Source organism: Salmo salar, chromosome 13 (assembly GCF_965601325.2).
Source record: "Salmo salar chromosome 13, fSalSal1, whole genome shotgun sequence".
Taxonomy (NCBI): domain Eukaryota; kingdom Metazoa; phylum Chordata; class Actinopteri; order Salmoniformes; family Salmonidae; genus Salmo; species Salmo salar.
The window spans coordinates 73,868,568-73,885,312 of record NC_138303.1 but is presented as its reverse complement, the minus strand read 5'-3'; the positions used below and the strand labels follow the sequence as shown (position 1 = coordinate 73,885,312).

Here is a 16,745-nt window from a genome sequence, read left to right as displayed (position 1 = left end):
CTTTATTTTACCAGGTAGGCCAGTTGAGAACAAGTTCTCATTTACAACTATGACCTGCCCAAGATAAAGCAAAGCAGTGTGACAAAAAACAACAACACAAGGATAAACAAATGTACAGTCACTAAATATAGAAAAATCTATATACAGTATGGAGTAAGAAGGTAAGGCAATAAAGAGGCCATAGTAGCGAAGTTATTACAATTTAGCAAATTAACACTGGAGTGATAGATGTGCAGATGATGATGTGCAAGTAGAAATACTGGTATGCAAAAGAGCAAAAAAAGTTAATAAAAACAATATGGGGATGAGGTAGGTAGTTGGATGGGCTATTTACAGATGGGCTGTGTACAGCTGCAGCGATCGGTGAGCTGCTCAGATAGCTGATGCTTAAAGTTAGTGAGGGAGATATAAGTCTCCAACTTCAGCAATTTTTGCAATTTGTTCCAGTCATTGGCAACAGAGAACTGGAAGGAAAGGCAGCCAAATCACTGGGGATGACCAGTGAGATATACCTGCTGGAGCGCGTGCTACGGGTGGGTGTTGTTATGGTGACCAGTGAGCTGAGATAAAGCAGAGCTTTACCGAGCAAAGACTTATAGATGATCTGGAGCCAGTGGGTCTGGCGACGAATATGTAGCGAGGGCCAGCCGACGAGAGCATACAGATCGCAGTGGTGGGTGGTATATGGGGCTTTGGTGACAAAACGGATGGCACTGTGATAGACTGCATCCAGTTTGCTGAGTAGAGTGTTGGAGGCTGTTTTGTAAATGACATCACCGAAGTCGAGAATCAGTAGGATAGTCAGTTTACGAGGGTATGTTTGGCAGCGTGAGTGAAGGAGGCTTTGTTGCGAAATAGGAAGACGATTCTAGATTTAATTTTGGATTGGAGATGCTTAATATGAGTCTGGAAGGAGAGTTTACAGTCTAACCAGACCAAATAGGCAAAGGGTGGCTACTATGAAGAATCTCAAGTATAAAATATATTTTGATTAATACTTTTTTGGTTACTACATGATTCCATATGTGTTATTTCGTAGTTTTGATGTCGTCACTATTATTCTACAATGTAGAAAATACAACAACAACAAACAAAAAACACCTGGAATAAGTAGGTCTGTCCAAACTTTTGATTGGTACTGTGTGTATATATATATATATATATATATATATATCATTATTTTGTTTACCAGGTAAGTTGACTAAGAACACTCATTTACAGCAACAAACTGGAGAACAATTACAGGGGAGAGGAGGGGGGAGGATTTAGCCAATTGGAAGCTGGGGATGATTAGGTGGCCATTATGGTATGAGGGCCAGATTGGGAATTTAGACAGGACACCGGGGTTAACACCCCTACTCTTGCAACAAGTGCCATGGGTTCTTCTATTTAACATCCCATCCAAAAGACAGCGCCCTACACAGGGCAATGTCCCCAATCTCTGCCCTGGGGCACTGGGATATTTTATTTTAGACCAGAGGAAAGAGTACCTCCTACTGGGACTCCAACACCACTTCCAGCAGTATCTGGTCTCCCATCCAGGGACGGACAAGGACCACTGCTGCGTAGTGTCAGGGGCGAATAGTACCAAAACGACCCAAATGAGGCCACGGAATATGTAAAGATCTAATAAAACATGTTTGGGGGCAAAAATGGGTGTTGAGGAACAGCATGAATTAGATGCTAAACGAGAGCTGGGTGATCGAGCCATACTGGGCTGGTGGGACAGACATTCCAACTGATTGTCCGTCTGCACCAGATAGCCAAGGAGGGCTTTTAAATCTGTGTGGGGAATGAGACGACACAATGTACTGCCCACATCTCTGTCTACTCTTCTCAGGTTCATACGCTATTTAAGAGGCCCACCAGGAGCCATAAATTAAGAGAGGCCTTCTACCATAAAGGACCCTCTTTAAAAGGGGGAGCGTGTGGTCGATGCAGCTGGGCTGGGGATTATTCCCTTGTAACAAACAGGCTGTGAATACGACCATATATAGAGCAGTCATACATAATGGATGCATAGCCCACCAGCTTGACCATATTAAACATCTCCAGTCAGCTTCACAACAATAAGATAAGAATGCAGAGAAATATGTAAAGCCACTTTTTATGAATTACTTTAAAGCCAGGGAGCCTAGCCCACTCCCAACTTTCTTCCAAATAAAGAGATGCTTTTTGAATCCTATCTAACCAATCAGGCAATTGCTGGGACGGCCACTGATTCAGTTACAGTGGCAGCTGAGTTTCTGGCAACTGGTAGCATAAGGGGTATCTCCCCTCACTTTGTAACGTATGGGAGCTCAATGCAAGAACACAAAGACCCCGGCTGCCCACAGCTGTCTAGACAAAAGCGGCACAAAACGGAGGGAAAAGCCAATGAAGTAGAACTGGACACCAGGCTTCCATCACAAAAAGACAGGCCATATATGCTTTAAATGGCAGGAGGGAGGTAATGAAGGACAAACTTAGAGCCACTTTGTTGAGCGAAGCAATATGCTGTCCCAAGTTAAGTTCAGCATTAATTATGCATCCGAGTCAGCTTTCTTTAGAGCTTGTAGCTCTCCATAGGGGTATAGTTCAGTAATGTAACCTTATTCCCCAACACGTTTCGAAAGGTTCCTGTATGCAGGGGGTAAGGGTGAGGGCGTTTGTAAGGGGCAACTGGCCAGTGTTAACACAGCACTCAAGCCAGCACGAATGTGGACATGAAAGAAAATAGAATAACTTTGACTTGGCGATGACACTTATGAAACACAGTAACAAAAACTCAGCGGCGAATAGCACCGAAGAACAACAGGTTCTTTGTGAGGGAACAACTGTAACACGAGTGGCGGGTTCAGCCAAGGAACTATTTTTATGAATTAGCTTGAGCATAGAGCAATAACATGTCCTGATCATTCTCATGAAAAAATGTATTTATTGTAAGTGCTCACCGCAACCCTATCGGACATTTTTAGAACCGGGTCACTTTACCCTTTGGCAGAGTGCATTCTGATTTAAGCATTACAGGCAGGCCAAATGCAATTTACTAGTGCTGGAAATTGTCAGGAACCTCACAATACGATATTATCACGATACGATATGTATTGCGATTCTCACGATTCTAGATGTATTGTGATTAAATATTGTATATTTTATTGCCATTTGATGTTCTAAACACTGCACACTATACAGTGCATTTGGAAAGTATTCAGGACATTTCTAAGTGACCTCTGACTTTTAAACGGTAGTGTACATCTATTTTAAATATAGATGTACACTACCGTTTAAAAGTCAGAGGTCACTTAGAAATGTCTTTGTTTTTGAAAGAAAAGCACATTTTTTTGTCCATTAAAATAACATCAAATTGATCAGAAATACAGTGTAGACATTGTAAATGACTATTGTTGCTGGAAAGGGCTGATTTTTATGTAATATCTACATAGGCGTACAGAGGCCAATTATCAGAAACCATTACTTCTGTGTTCCAATGGCACGTTGTGTTAGCTAATGCAAGTTTATAATTTTAAAACGCTAATTGATCATTAGAAAACCATTATGTTAGCAGAGCTGAAAACTGTTCATCTGATTTAAAGAAGCAATAAAACTGGCCTTCTTTAGACTAGTTGAGTATCTGAAGCATCAGCATTTGTGGCTCGATTACAGGCTCAAAATGGCCAGAAACAAAGAACTTTCTTCTGAAACTCGTCAGCCTATTCTTGCTCTGAGAAATGAAGGCTATTCCATGCGAGAAATTGCCAAGAAACTGAAGATCTCATACAACGCTGTGTTCTACTCCCTTCACAAAACAGCGCAAACTGGCCCTAACCAGAATAGAAAGAGGAGTGGGAGGCCCCGGTGCACAACTGAGCAAGAGGACAAGTACATTAGTGTCTAGTTTGAAACAGACGCCTCACAAGTCCTCAACTGGCAGCTTCATTAAATAGTACCCGCAAAACACCAGTCTCAACATCAACAGTGAAGAGGCGACTCCGGGTTGCTGGCCTTCTAGGCAGAGTTGCAAAGAAAAAGCCATATCTCAGACTGGCCAATAAAAAAGAAAAAATTAAGATGGGCAAAAGAACACAGACACTGGACAGAGGAACTGTTGCTTTTTATTATTATTTTTTTATTATTTATTTTTTACAATGGATAAAAGTAGAGACTCAGATAGAAAATGGTATATAATAAACTATTGTTGAGGAACAATGGGAAAGTAATTCTACTTTGGAAGTTGATAAACTTGTAACCCCATTTGAGAAAATGGCCCTTGAATATTTTGGTACACCTACTGGAGAATTCTTCTTTGACAACACATTCAGCATGTCCACACCCTGTGAAGCCCTAGCCCCACCCATTTCTTTAAGGATTCACATGTGAGGCCATGTGCTAAACAGTATAGTAAACAACCAAATATTTCAAGACTAAAAGTAGTAGCCTACAATAAGGAAAAACTTCACGTAAAAATACACTTCATCTAGTCCTTGGCCTATATCCTAATCTGACTTTGGTGCAGGTCTTGTTCTTCCCATTACCGTCTCTCGTAAACACACACTATATCAAACAAAATCAACGTTTATTTGTCACATACAGAAGGTGTAAACGGTACAGTGAAATGGTTACTTGCATATTTGTAAAGTAGCAATATCAAAAACAAAGTGTCCAGATAAAAATATTTTATAAATAGATGATGCTTACCCCAGACAAATGTCTAAATCGATGGGTCCTGTGAAAGAAATGCTATAAATGCTAGTCACATCTTGTTAAAAGTGTACAGAAGGTGTACACGATACAGTGAAATGGTTACTTGCATACAAGTAATATCAAAAATAGAAAGTGTCAATATAAACAATAAAGAAAGAAAAGTGCCAAAGTGCCAGTAAGAGAAAGAACAAAATATACAGTATGTACACAAACAATATCAATAACGATATCAGTGATAGACAATGAAGTTATATGCATACAATAAGGGGTAAAGTGGCTGAGCAGCGCGATAAAAAAAATAGTAGCAGCAATGTATGGTATGCGTGTGTGTGTGTGTTAGGGGGAGAGTGATGTGAATGTGCTGCTACTAGAGAGAGTCCGGATGACTGGGAACTCGCCTCCCAGTGATGACTGGTCCGTCCACACCACGCATGAACAAGGACATCTATATTCGGAGAGCCTGTTTCTGTCCTGCCCTTTAATTTGGTGCAGGACATTTGATGTCCATGGCCTCCTCGTCGCAGAATTCCCTAATCTTCTCAAAAATATATGTTTGTCTAGTTGTGTCCAGGTGGTGCTTGTACAGGCAGACCATCTATGGGAGAAAGGAAGTCAGCATTGCGCAGCAGCTGAAACCTGGTCTCGACTGGGTCGCTGCTCCTTTGGCGACAACAACACCAGGCTCCAGAGCATCAAAGCTGTAAAACAGGAAAATAGACCAAACAAATTTAAGACATTACAACCTTGCATAACATCAATTGACCTCCCAAGTTTAGATAAGAAGAATAACCTCATACAATGCAATGAAAATGATATTCATCTGAAGTGATGGTACTGCTTGATCTGTGGCAGCCGCTTGAAGTAAGGAGTCAGGTGTTGTTGCCAGCCATAGCTTTACACCAGCACCGTACCAACCTCCAGTCCAACCAACAGTGTGATGTTGTCCCGTCACAGTGCTGTCCTTCACCACACCAGCAATCTCTCCACAGATTCCTGAAGGAAGAAAGCCTGACTACACGTACCTCTGAAAAATAAACAAATAATGTGAGATCAATAAAAGTAGTGCCAATCATGTTGGAGGTAAATTAAATAATGAAAAGATGTGTTATATATGCTTTAAATACCAAGTGTTGTCTTCGATTCCTTGTAGAGACACCACATTGCTGCAAGTCCTCATGCTTCAGGTGTAACCTGCTCTTGCTTGGGCCGGATCTCTTTTTGATGAGAGGCATTAGACCATTCTCCTTGTATGACTGGTGAACGAGAGTCTGGCGTGTTCTACGGATGCTGAAAGACAAATTCCAGATACAATAGATGACCGTAATCACCGCCATACACACCTGACTAACTTGATTAGTCATGTAATCATTTGCCGAAGTGGAGTCTTGTTTAGACATGTAGCTAGCTAGCTAGCTAAACAATGAACCATAACCCCAACCCATAGAGTACAAGCAATACAAACCGATTGTCGTAGCTAGTTAAAGCTAACCAACTAGGTTCAAAGTTAGTTAACTAGCTAACATTAGGCTATAACTAGCAATGCAAATGGCTTCATGAGATAATATTAATACACAGATCATAAACATAATGTTAGCTAGTGAGTCAGCCAACTAATGTTAGCTAGCTAGCTTTAACTTGCAATGAAATGACTTCCTGACTAAATTAGAAATGTATAATATCTGAAAATGTATCTGGATTCTTACCCGTATACATGGATGAACGCTTCACGGCAGACTGCAACCCATTTCATTAAATTAGACGTCCTGTGTCGTTTCCGTTTCATTTGTACAGCTTGCTTGGCCCGTTGTGTCAAGTCATTCTGGTTCACACTGACTGTGTGCAATGCCATAAGAATCATCAGATCTTTTTCCCTCTGTCACGGATTCCATTTTTGCCCTTAGTTTGAATATGTAATCCGGAGAAACACCTCGATGATATCTTTCAAAAAAGCTGCAGTAGAAAGGAGTATCTACACATACCGAGCAGGTTATGTTATAGACAGAATGTGCTACATGGCAGATCAATCCGAACTCATCTCTCGGCTTGTCCAGCCCATTCATTATCTCAGCCAATCATGTCTAGCGGGAGGGTTCCTATCTTTTTCTGTGGCTAAAAACATCTAGGCTTGTAATTATTATTTTTTATTCGTATTTACAGATGGCATGCAAGTTTGTTATTAAGACACATGAAAGTTCACGTGTTCCAGAAGGCATTCTGCCCCAAAAAAACAGTTTGATAAAAAAATGAAAAATTCTAATGCCTCTCCTGTGAAGTAGTGGCTTGCGACATACGCCTAGTTTCCTGAAACGAGTCCCATATTGTCCTCAAATACTATAGCATATGTAAACTGTATAGCTTGTTTTCCCCATTACTACAATTTACCCCAGGCTCTTATCCACATGTATTGTCCTGTAAAGAGGGCGTGGCCTTCTAGATATGTACAGTGCCTACTAGGCCTAAGCTCTGGCAGGATCAATGGGAAAGCTGAAAGACATTTAATTCAATAATGCTCATGTTAAACCAATTCAAATCTAATTGGATTGAATATTTCCCTTCATCGATCAAGCTGCAGAGTCTGTCACTTAGCGAAGAGGACGTGTGTCTCTACTAGTGTCAAACCAATTTGTCTCTCACTACTAAGACGTGCTTAAGGGATGGATATACACAAGCATTTGAAAGGACGCATATTTCCATAACAATACCGGGAAAAGCACACTTCTCCGCAGTTTTCACTTTCTTTCTAACTGATTCTGTAATTACTACCTTTTGCCAGAGCTGAAGGAAAGAGATAAAGCCATCTATTAAGGCCTATAGCTAAGTATTGTCATTTAATTTCATTTTCTTAGCTAGAACAAAAAGAGACTGTCCGTGCGGGAGCTCGATTAAACTCTTTAAGCATTTATCAGATACACTATCGAGCCTGAACTCCTGGGCAACTTCAAGGTTTTAAATGTTTATCAGATACACTATCGAGACCGAACTCCTGGGCAACTTCAAGGTTTAAATGTTTATCAGATACACTATCGAGCCTGAACTCCTGGGCAACTTCAAGGTTTAAATGTTTATCAGATACACTATCGAGCCTGAACTTCTGGGCAACTTCAAGGTTTTAAATGTTTATCAGATACACTATCGAGCCTGAACTCCTGGGCAACTTCAAGGTTTTAAATGTTTATCAGATACACTATCGAGCCTGAACTCCTGGGCAACTTCAAGGTTTTAAATGTTTATCAGATACACTATCGAGCCTGAACTTCTGGGCAACTTCAAGGTTTTAAATGTTTATCAGATACACTATCGAGCCTGAACTCCTGGGCAACTTCAAGGTTTTAAATGTTTATCAGATACACTATCGAGCCTGAACTTCTGGGCAACTTCAAGGTTTTAAATGTTTATCAGATACACTATCAAGCCTGAACTCCTGGGCAACTTCAAGGTTGGAGGAGCTAAGGTTTCTTTTGCTTTGTTCACCGAGCCAAGAGGGGGAAAAGGCATCTGAATGTCTTTAGTAGAGCACATGAGGGAAATCTATTCACTGCCAAGTCTGAGACCACAGCTGGAAAAAAACTCCATGCAGATGACCACTGGAGGGGAACTGTGCTGAGACTTAAAATAGGAGTATTTGTGGAACAGAATCTAGGAATATGATCCATGTGTACTCAGTAGCAATAGGTGATTCATGACTAAAGGAATTTGCTATTGTTCTTGGGGGTGCCTTCAACTCTGAAAATTCAGTTCGCTTAAGAGGGTAGTTCTCTTCTAAAGCTGCTGAGTGTGCAGTGGGCACTAATAATACTGCCGGCAAGGCCCTGATCGTACTTGTTGAGTTATAGCACAATCCTTCACTGTATGATCTCAGAGGTTGGTTGTTAAATCCTCCGGGTTTGACCCACCCCGAGCACTAGAGAAGTGTTGAGGAGCTAAAATGCTGCCACCTTCACCTCTCTAAGCCTCTGGGTCTCTGTTTAGAGTCAGTTAAAGTAAACTCTTAGTACACCATGTAGCCAGCTCATTTAATACGCACCGATTGAGATCCAGAAGTCTAATGAAGTATTTTTTGGGGCTTTACCAACCTGTTATTCTTCTCTCTTTTTACACCTAGCTCAGCACACTGGGTTCAATTACCTGTTTCAATGTGTGCAGGGCTACGCGTGACTCATGTTAATGAAAACACATTCAGCAATCGATGAGCAGCTTTCGGCTTAATGTTTATGCATACAATTATTTAATCTTAACCCAATCTCAGTGTCTGAGGGGTCTTCTCTTCTCCCTACCCCCCTGCCAATTACACAGACTCGTATGTCAACTGCCGCTGGGAAAATAAATAAATAAATTGGCAGCAAGAAAAGAGAGAAAGAAAACACTTGCTACTTACAAATGAATGGTACTGAAACAGTCAACAGGGCTTTTCTGCGTGTGAGGATGTTCCCCTTGAATAAGCAGATTTAGGGGAGTGCTAATAGGTCTTTGTAGATTGCCTTTCAAGGATCAAAGAGATGAATAGGGCCCATTAAAATGGGACAGAGCAGTGTAGAAACATAAATGAATGGAAGACTTATTTGCTGCATTCTAAGGAGGCCTCTCAGTGAATGTCTTCTCACCTTTCACACAAATAGCAGTGACACGATCGCAAAGATGGTTTCATGATCATTCATTAGATGGGATCAATGGATATAATCATGTAAAGCCTAGTTGGATGTTTGACCTAGAGATGTTTCAGCGACAGACCATTAATCTCAAGTACATGTTTAGGACAGTGTTTCCCAACCCTGGTCCTCAAGTACCCCCAATAGTACACATTTCTGTTGTAGTCCTGGACAAACACACCTCATTCAACTCATTGAGGGCTTGATGATTAGTTGACAAGTTGAATCAGGTGTGCTTGTCCAGGCCTACAATGAAAACGTGTACTTTTAGGGGTACTCGCGGATCAGAGTAGGGAAACACTGGTCTAGGATATGGCTCATTTCTCAGTATGTGAAGATTATCATACCCTAGCCATGGAAATAGAATACAGCATGTGACACTATTTTCACCCTGACCAGACAGTCAGTTGATTACTGGCGAGGTCCTCCAATGAGAGTTGAGTCTATAAAGCTGTTCAAACACACGGCACACATACTAGATTCGAAAAGCTGACCGGTTTGGGTGAATACCTCTCCTTACCTACTCATGAACTGTTGTTGTGTTTTAGCCATGATACTGTAGTGATGCAGGGAGAAAAAAATTGCTACAGTTACATTTCGGGATATTATTTTTTACGATATATTGTATTGTTTTGACATATCGCAAGAAAATGTTTTCTGTAGTTGGCTGTACCTGCACCAAAACAAATCAATTTGTTTTCATCACTTTTATTTTCATGACCGATTAATACTCATTTTCTAATGGCTCTCTCTTGTCCCTCTGCAGCAGACATATGGTGAGAAATATGTTTGGACCATGCAATCGCAATAAAATCACAGTATTGAATCGCAATACATATAGAATCGTGAGAATCGCAATACTGATCGTATCGGCACCTAAGTATCGTGTTAATATCATATCGTGAGATCCCTGGCAATTCCCAGTCCTAAAATACTGCCATGACAACCAACACGCACCAAGAGTAGATATGCTCTTCTTGCTTTGCACGCATTTGACATGCTCATCCCTCTTCTCTGGTTTATTCCATCTATCATGTAAGTGTTCAAGTAAAGAAACAAAGGTTACATCTGATATATGCTAATGACCTCTCCCAAGACCTCAGAAGCCTCAATTCCAGGCAATCTATTGGTGGCTCAGGTTACCTTGACTATCAGCAGACCACAACTGCGGGTAATCTAGTCACTGAAAGCATTGTCTGGTTCTGTGGCTCCAGCTAGTAAGTCGCAACATCTACAGAACTATAGGGTTTAGATATAACCTGACTGCACATTTTCCGAGCTGTGAGCACAACCATGAGTGGATAGTTGACTCCAAACCTCAACTGCAAACACTTGCCAATTTAGATTTCTTCTCCTGTTTGCTAAGAGAGAATTCGATTTACATGGAAATAATTTATTCACAGCTGAAAGATGTAGCCGTTCCAAAATATGTCTTGAGAGATCACTTTATCTCTTCACAGACAGTTCAAGCCGTTCAAACAACGTTTTTAGATTTCGGCACAACTATTTCAATTTTGATACTTTATTTCTGCCTTTTGGACACTTGGCACAACGTTATGCCACCTGCTCTCATAGCTGCTCCAAATCCGGTGCAGTCATTGCAATTCATTTGATTAACTTCATCTATGGGCCATTATGTGTAATGGGCTGAAATGTCTTACAGTTGGCCTAGTTATGACAGCAAATCAATACATGTAATCCAGTGAGACTACGTTTTTAATGGGTATTGCTTTTCTTGGCATAATAATGCACTGTCCCAATGGTCGAGCTCATCAGCATTAAAACAGTTAAAGCCACAGTAACTGTCAATCAACTTAATACTCAAACAGATGGAATAATTTGTATTTCAAATACAACTGAAATATAACACAATTGTGTTGTTTTCATTTGCTGTACTTTACTGTCTAACACCAAAGGCAGTCTGAGACATCTTCGACATGTTTATTGAAGTGGTGGTATTGAAAACATATCCTCTTCACAAAATAACCCTCCACAATCGGCGTCTTGATTCAGTAGAGCCGATAACATATTTATTTATTTGTTGGACAGATGAATAGCAGCTGCAATTCAATAAATGGTCCTAATAAAATGTTTGTTGATGCTCCTCATAGTACAACTGTGCTGTAAAGGACTCATCAGTGGTGATTGTCTGGCACACAACAATGTCTAGACAGGAGGAAAAAAACCTAGGAGAGGGTAAAACCAGGGGTGCACATCAAAGCTGCCTGATAACTGTCTGCAGTGAAAGTTGGCATGGGCTCACCCCCATTTTCAAAAGGACAACTGCAAGGGTAATTCCACAAACAATGACACTTAGGCACCTGGGGAATCTTCTCAAAAGCATCCTGGCTCCCTCGATTACCCAGCTCTCACATGGTCTACAGCCCAGTCATGGTGTGCCCGTTCATGGGCACACCAGAGTGGGGGGTTGGGAGGAGAATGAGAGAGTAGTGCCTTAATGAATCAAAGCAGTAGCAATAAACACATAAGCATTACAGCATGGGATACTTTCTGCGACATTCGAGCAGGGATCTGATTAGATGCGGGGGGGGGGGGTGTTGGATGGGATGGATGGGGCCTGTCTACTACCACTACTCTCTCTCTCTCTGAGGCACAGACACAAAATGGCAGCTGAGAGGCTCCCTGAACACATTGATCTCCACCGTTCTGCCTGGCGCCTGACTGAGCCATATGGCTTCAGCAATCACCTTAGCCCCTGCCAGCCTCTGCAATACTTACACTTCTTCAAGAGGAAGATTGGCTTGCTTACCTCAGTGCCGTAAGTCTGCTCTGTTTTCGTTCCTTTGCTGTCTTTTTTTCATGGTAACTCAAGCAGCAAATGTGGAGAAAGCATCGACGTAAGACCTTCAGGCTGTTACCGGCTCTTCAAAGGGGGGGGGGGGGGGGGGCTTTCGATCCAATACTGTGCTTGTGGATCAACACTCGGTTAATTCCACAGGAGCCCATATTTTTGATGAGAGCTGAAATGTTCTACCACTTCACAGTGTACACAACACCAAATGGCTCAGATTAATTGTACAGTAAACCAGTAAGAGAGTGAGAACAAGAAAGCAAAAAAGATGAAATGCTTATTGAGAATCTCATACACAGTTCGCTGTGAGAAGGGGGGAGGGGCACTGGAAAGCAGTTGGAGCTTCCTTGGCTTTCAGTCCTCTTCTCTTTCCTACAAACTGTTTTCTCTCTATGTGATGTAGAAGTATTTTGACTGAGCTGCTTACCCCTGGAAGTCCGAGACGCAGACATGCATGTTAGAGTTAGAAGGCAAGTAGTCCCTGTGACCAAGTACTTAACGTAAACCATCTCTATGTTAGTCAGCCCTCTCTGCAGCTGCTTTCCATTAGACTGATATTAGCCTCAATACAATTAAACCTGCCTGGCTGAACCACACTCAGAGCAGAGGAACCCCTCTGAGCGGTTGGATCTGCAATGCCTTCACAGCTAAAGAAGCTCAACTCTCACTCTCTCTTTGTTTCACTCTGTCAACAGACATCAGAATAGATAGTCATCCTGACCTGTGCTCTACTACAATTTCCACCATCCATGTTTACAGTGGAGGACAATTCATTAGAGGTGAATTGGCCCATAGACCTTCTCATTTTCAATGAGCCAATAGCACTATGCCAAACCCCAACAACGCTGGGCCAATTGTGCGCCGCCCTATCAGACTTCCAATCTCGGCCAGATGTGATACAGCCTGGATTCGAACCAGGTACTACAGTGACGCCTGCTTGCACTGAGATGCAGTGCCTTAGACCGCTGCGCCACTCTGAACATGTTTTCTTAATCAGTTTTTACTGAAAGGCTGAATTCGTACAAGCACACTGAAGCCTTACAGTAGAGCCCAGACATACTAGTTTGTGAATTCATAAAGACCAATAAATGTATAATAACATCTACAGATGAAGCATCATTTCTAGAAAGGTCTATAAGGACTAATTTGCATAAAATGTCCCACCCATTTAGTAACCAGGAATCCTTGATTTATGGTGGCCATTTAGAATGATGTCATATTAAATTGACCCCATAAAGTTCCCCCTACTATGTTATAGGGCGAAGAGGCAACACTGTAGCGATGGGAAGTTTTTTCAACTCGTTCAGTCAAAATAACACATTTTCATTTGATTCAGAAATGCCCAGAGCCCTACTGGCGGAAAAGAGTGATGATTCTCGCCATTGGGGGCTTATTGTTGGAGAGATGTGACTAAGAGACTTATAAAAGTGTACTTCAAACTATGTACATTTGTGATTGCTAGGCATACAAATAAGATTATTTATTGCTGCCTTTGAAACAATGTCTACACTCTTAGAAAAATAGGTGCTATCGTAACCGCACTAGATTGTGAATGACTCTTTGTGGAATGACTTGACTGACGAGAGGGAGTTAACACATATCGTTCTCGAACTGCAGCAGCCCCCTGATTTGTTCTCGAGTTCGAATGTTGAGCAGAAGCAGGCTGTGTATCCAAGGTTTTGTGTCCATCGCAGCCTAAAGCTGCGTCCATTGATAACATTCAATACCCAATTGGTAACACTTTATTTTAAGGTACACATATTAGCCACTAATTTGTAGTTTATAAGTACGTACAATTGAAGTCGGAAGTTTACATACACTTAGGTTGGAGTCATTAAAACTCGTTTTTCAACCACTCCACAAATTTCTTGTTAAGAAACTACAGTTTTGGCATGACACAAGTCATTTTTCCAACAATTGTTTACAGGCAGATTAATTCACTGTATCACAATTCCAGTGGGTCAGAAGTTTACATACACTAAGTTGACTGTGCCTTTAAACAGCTTGGAAAATTCCAGAAAATGATGTCATGGCTTTAGAAGCTTCTGAAAGGCTAATTGACATCATTTGAGTCAATTGGAGGTCTACCTGTGGATGTATTTCAAGGCCTACCTTCAAACGCAGTGCCTCTTTGCTTGACATCATGGGAAAATCAAAAGAAATCAGCCAAGACCTCAGAAAACAATGTAGACTTCCACAAGTCTGGTTCATCCTTGGGAGCAATTTCCAAATGCCTGAAGGTACCACGTTCATCTGTACAAACAATAGTACGCAAGTATAAACACCATGGGACCACACAGCCGTCACACCGCTCAGGAAGGTGACGCGTTCTGTCTCCTAGAGATGAACGTACTTTGGTGCGAAAAGTGCAAATCAATCCCAGAACAACAGCAAAGGACCATCTGAAGATGCTGGAGGAAACAGGTACAAAAGTATCCATATCCACAGTAAAATGAGTCCTATATCGACATAACCTGAAAGGCCGCTCAGCAAGGGAGAAGCCACTGCTCCAAAACCGCGATAAAAAAGCCAGACTACGGTTTGCAACTGCACATAGGGACAAAGATCATACATTTTGGAGAAATGTCCTCTGGTCTGATGAAACAAAGGGGTTTAATGACAATTGTTATGTTTGGAGGAAAAAGGGGGAGGCTTGCAAGCCGAAGTTGTGGCAAAATGGCTTAAGGACAACAAAGTCAAGGTACTGGAGTGGCCATCACAAAGCCCTGACCTCAATCCTATAGAAAATTTGTGGGCAGAACTAAAAAGTGTGTGCGAGCAAGGAGGCCTATAAACCTGACTCAGTTACACCAGCTCTGTCAGGAGGAATGGGCCAAAATTCACCCAACTTATTGTGGGAAGCTTGTGGAAGGCTACCCAAAATGTTTGACACAAGTTTAACAATTTAAAGGCAATGCTACCAAATACTAATTGAGTGTATGTAAACTTCTGACCCACTGGGAATGTGATGAAAGAAATAAAAGCTGAAATAAATCATTCTCTCTACTATTATTCTGACATTTCACATTCTTAAAATAAAGAGGTTATCCTAACTGACCTAAGACATGGAATTTTTAATAGGATTAAATGTCAGGAATTGTGGAAAAACTGAGTTTAAATGTATTTGGCTAAGGTGTATGTAAACTTCCAACTTCAACTGTATATAAGTAGCTTATAAGGCCTTTCTATTGTCTTATTAGTCATATATTAGGTCTTAAGTGATTTGTTATTCAAACATTATATGTAGTTCTGGCCAATCCTTAATAACCAAAAAAGTTAATTGTAGGAAATGTAAAACTTGTAGTGTATTTGAGGTTCAAAAAGGATCCCAAAGTTTATAATTTCCACTTTGAAATTTCAGACTAGATTTTCCCTTACAAAAAATCTATTAACCCCTACAAAAATGTCCATAAATTATAATCCACATAATTCACATTGCCTGTTGCTGAAGGATAACTATACTGCTGTAGCAAACTGGCTCAAATGAAGATCCTACATCTGTACATCTAAAAAACAAAGCGAAATGCTTGGATTCTCTGTCTGAAAGCTGCAGTTGGTTTGATCATTTTTAGCTACAGGATTGCAGTATCCCTGAGTGCCTTTGACAACCCAAACATGTAGGGTTCACCACAGCTGTAATCTATTTAGAGGGACGGACACTGTTACATTTGGTTTGTTTGGACATAAACAGCTCTGTATCTCACACAGTCAGCCCCGGTAAGAACCGGTTTAAGACAGTTCCCTTTATGGCCAAAGAGAGAGATAAGGGCCTCAGTGAGCCTCAGTGATTGTGGTCTGTTATGATATACAGCACTGCAGGTAAGTTATTAGCTTATACTAAGTTAATAGTATTTAAGTACATAAAAGGTCCAGAAGATAAACAAAATGCCAGCTCAAGCTGAGATATTAATGCTTCATCTGTAAAGCAATTAACTCCCAACTAATTAATGGGGTACACCGTTAGGAAACATTGTTTTATGTATGCGGGAAGTTGCTGTGTTCACGCCTTGAATGCAACAATTCCATGTTTCTAGGTCATACAGTGAGGGGAATTTAATCCCCTGCTGATTTTGTACGTTTGCCCACTGACAAAGAAATGATCAGTCTATAATTTTAATGGTAGGTTTATTTGAACAGTGAGAGACAGAATAACAACAACAAAAATCCAGAAAAACGCATGTCAAAAATGTTATAAATTGATTTGCATTTTAATGAGGGAAATAAGTATTTGACCCCTCTGCAAAACATGACTTAGTACTTGGTGGCAAAACCCTTGTTGGCAATCACAGAGGTCAGACGGTTCTTGTAGTTGGCCACCAGGTTTGCACACATCTCAGGAGGGATTTTGTCCCACTCCTCTTTGCAGATCTTCTCCAAGTCATTAAGGTTTCGAGGCTGACGTTTGGCAACTCGAACCTTCAGCTCTCTCCACAGATTTTCTATGGGATTAAGGTCTGGAGACTGGCTAGGCCACTCCAGGACCTTAATGTGCTTCTTCTTGAGCCACTCCTATGTTGCCTTGGCTGTGTGTTTTGGGTCATTGTCATGCTGGAATACCCATTCACAACCCATTTTCAATGCCCTGGCTGAGGGAAGGAGGTTCT

At 41.2% G+C, this 16,745-nt stretch overlaps 1 protein-coding gene across 7 annotated transcripts in view; it reads right to left on the bottom strand.

Annotated features, from left to right (window-relative positions):
• The window catches only part of ncam1a (neural cell adhesion molecule 1a), a 322,583-nt gene that overhangs the window by 247,610 nt on the left and 58,228 nt on the right, over positions 1 to 16,745 (bottom strand). The window lies entirely within an intron of this gene.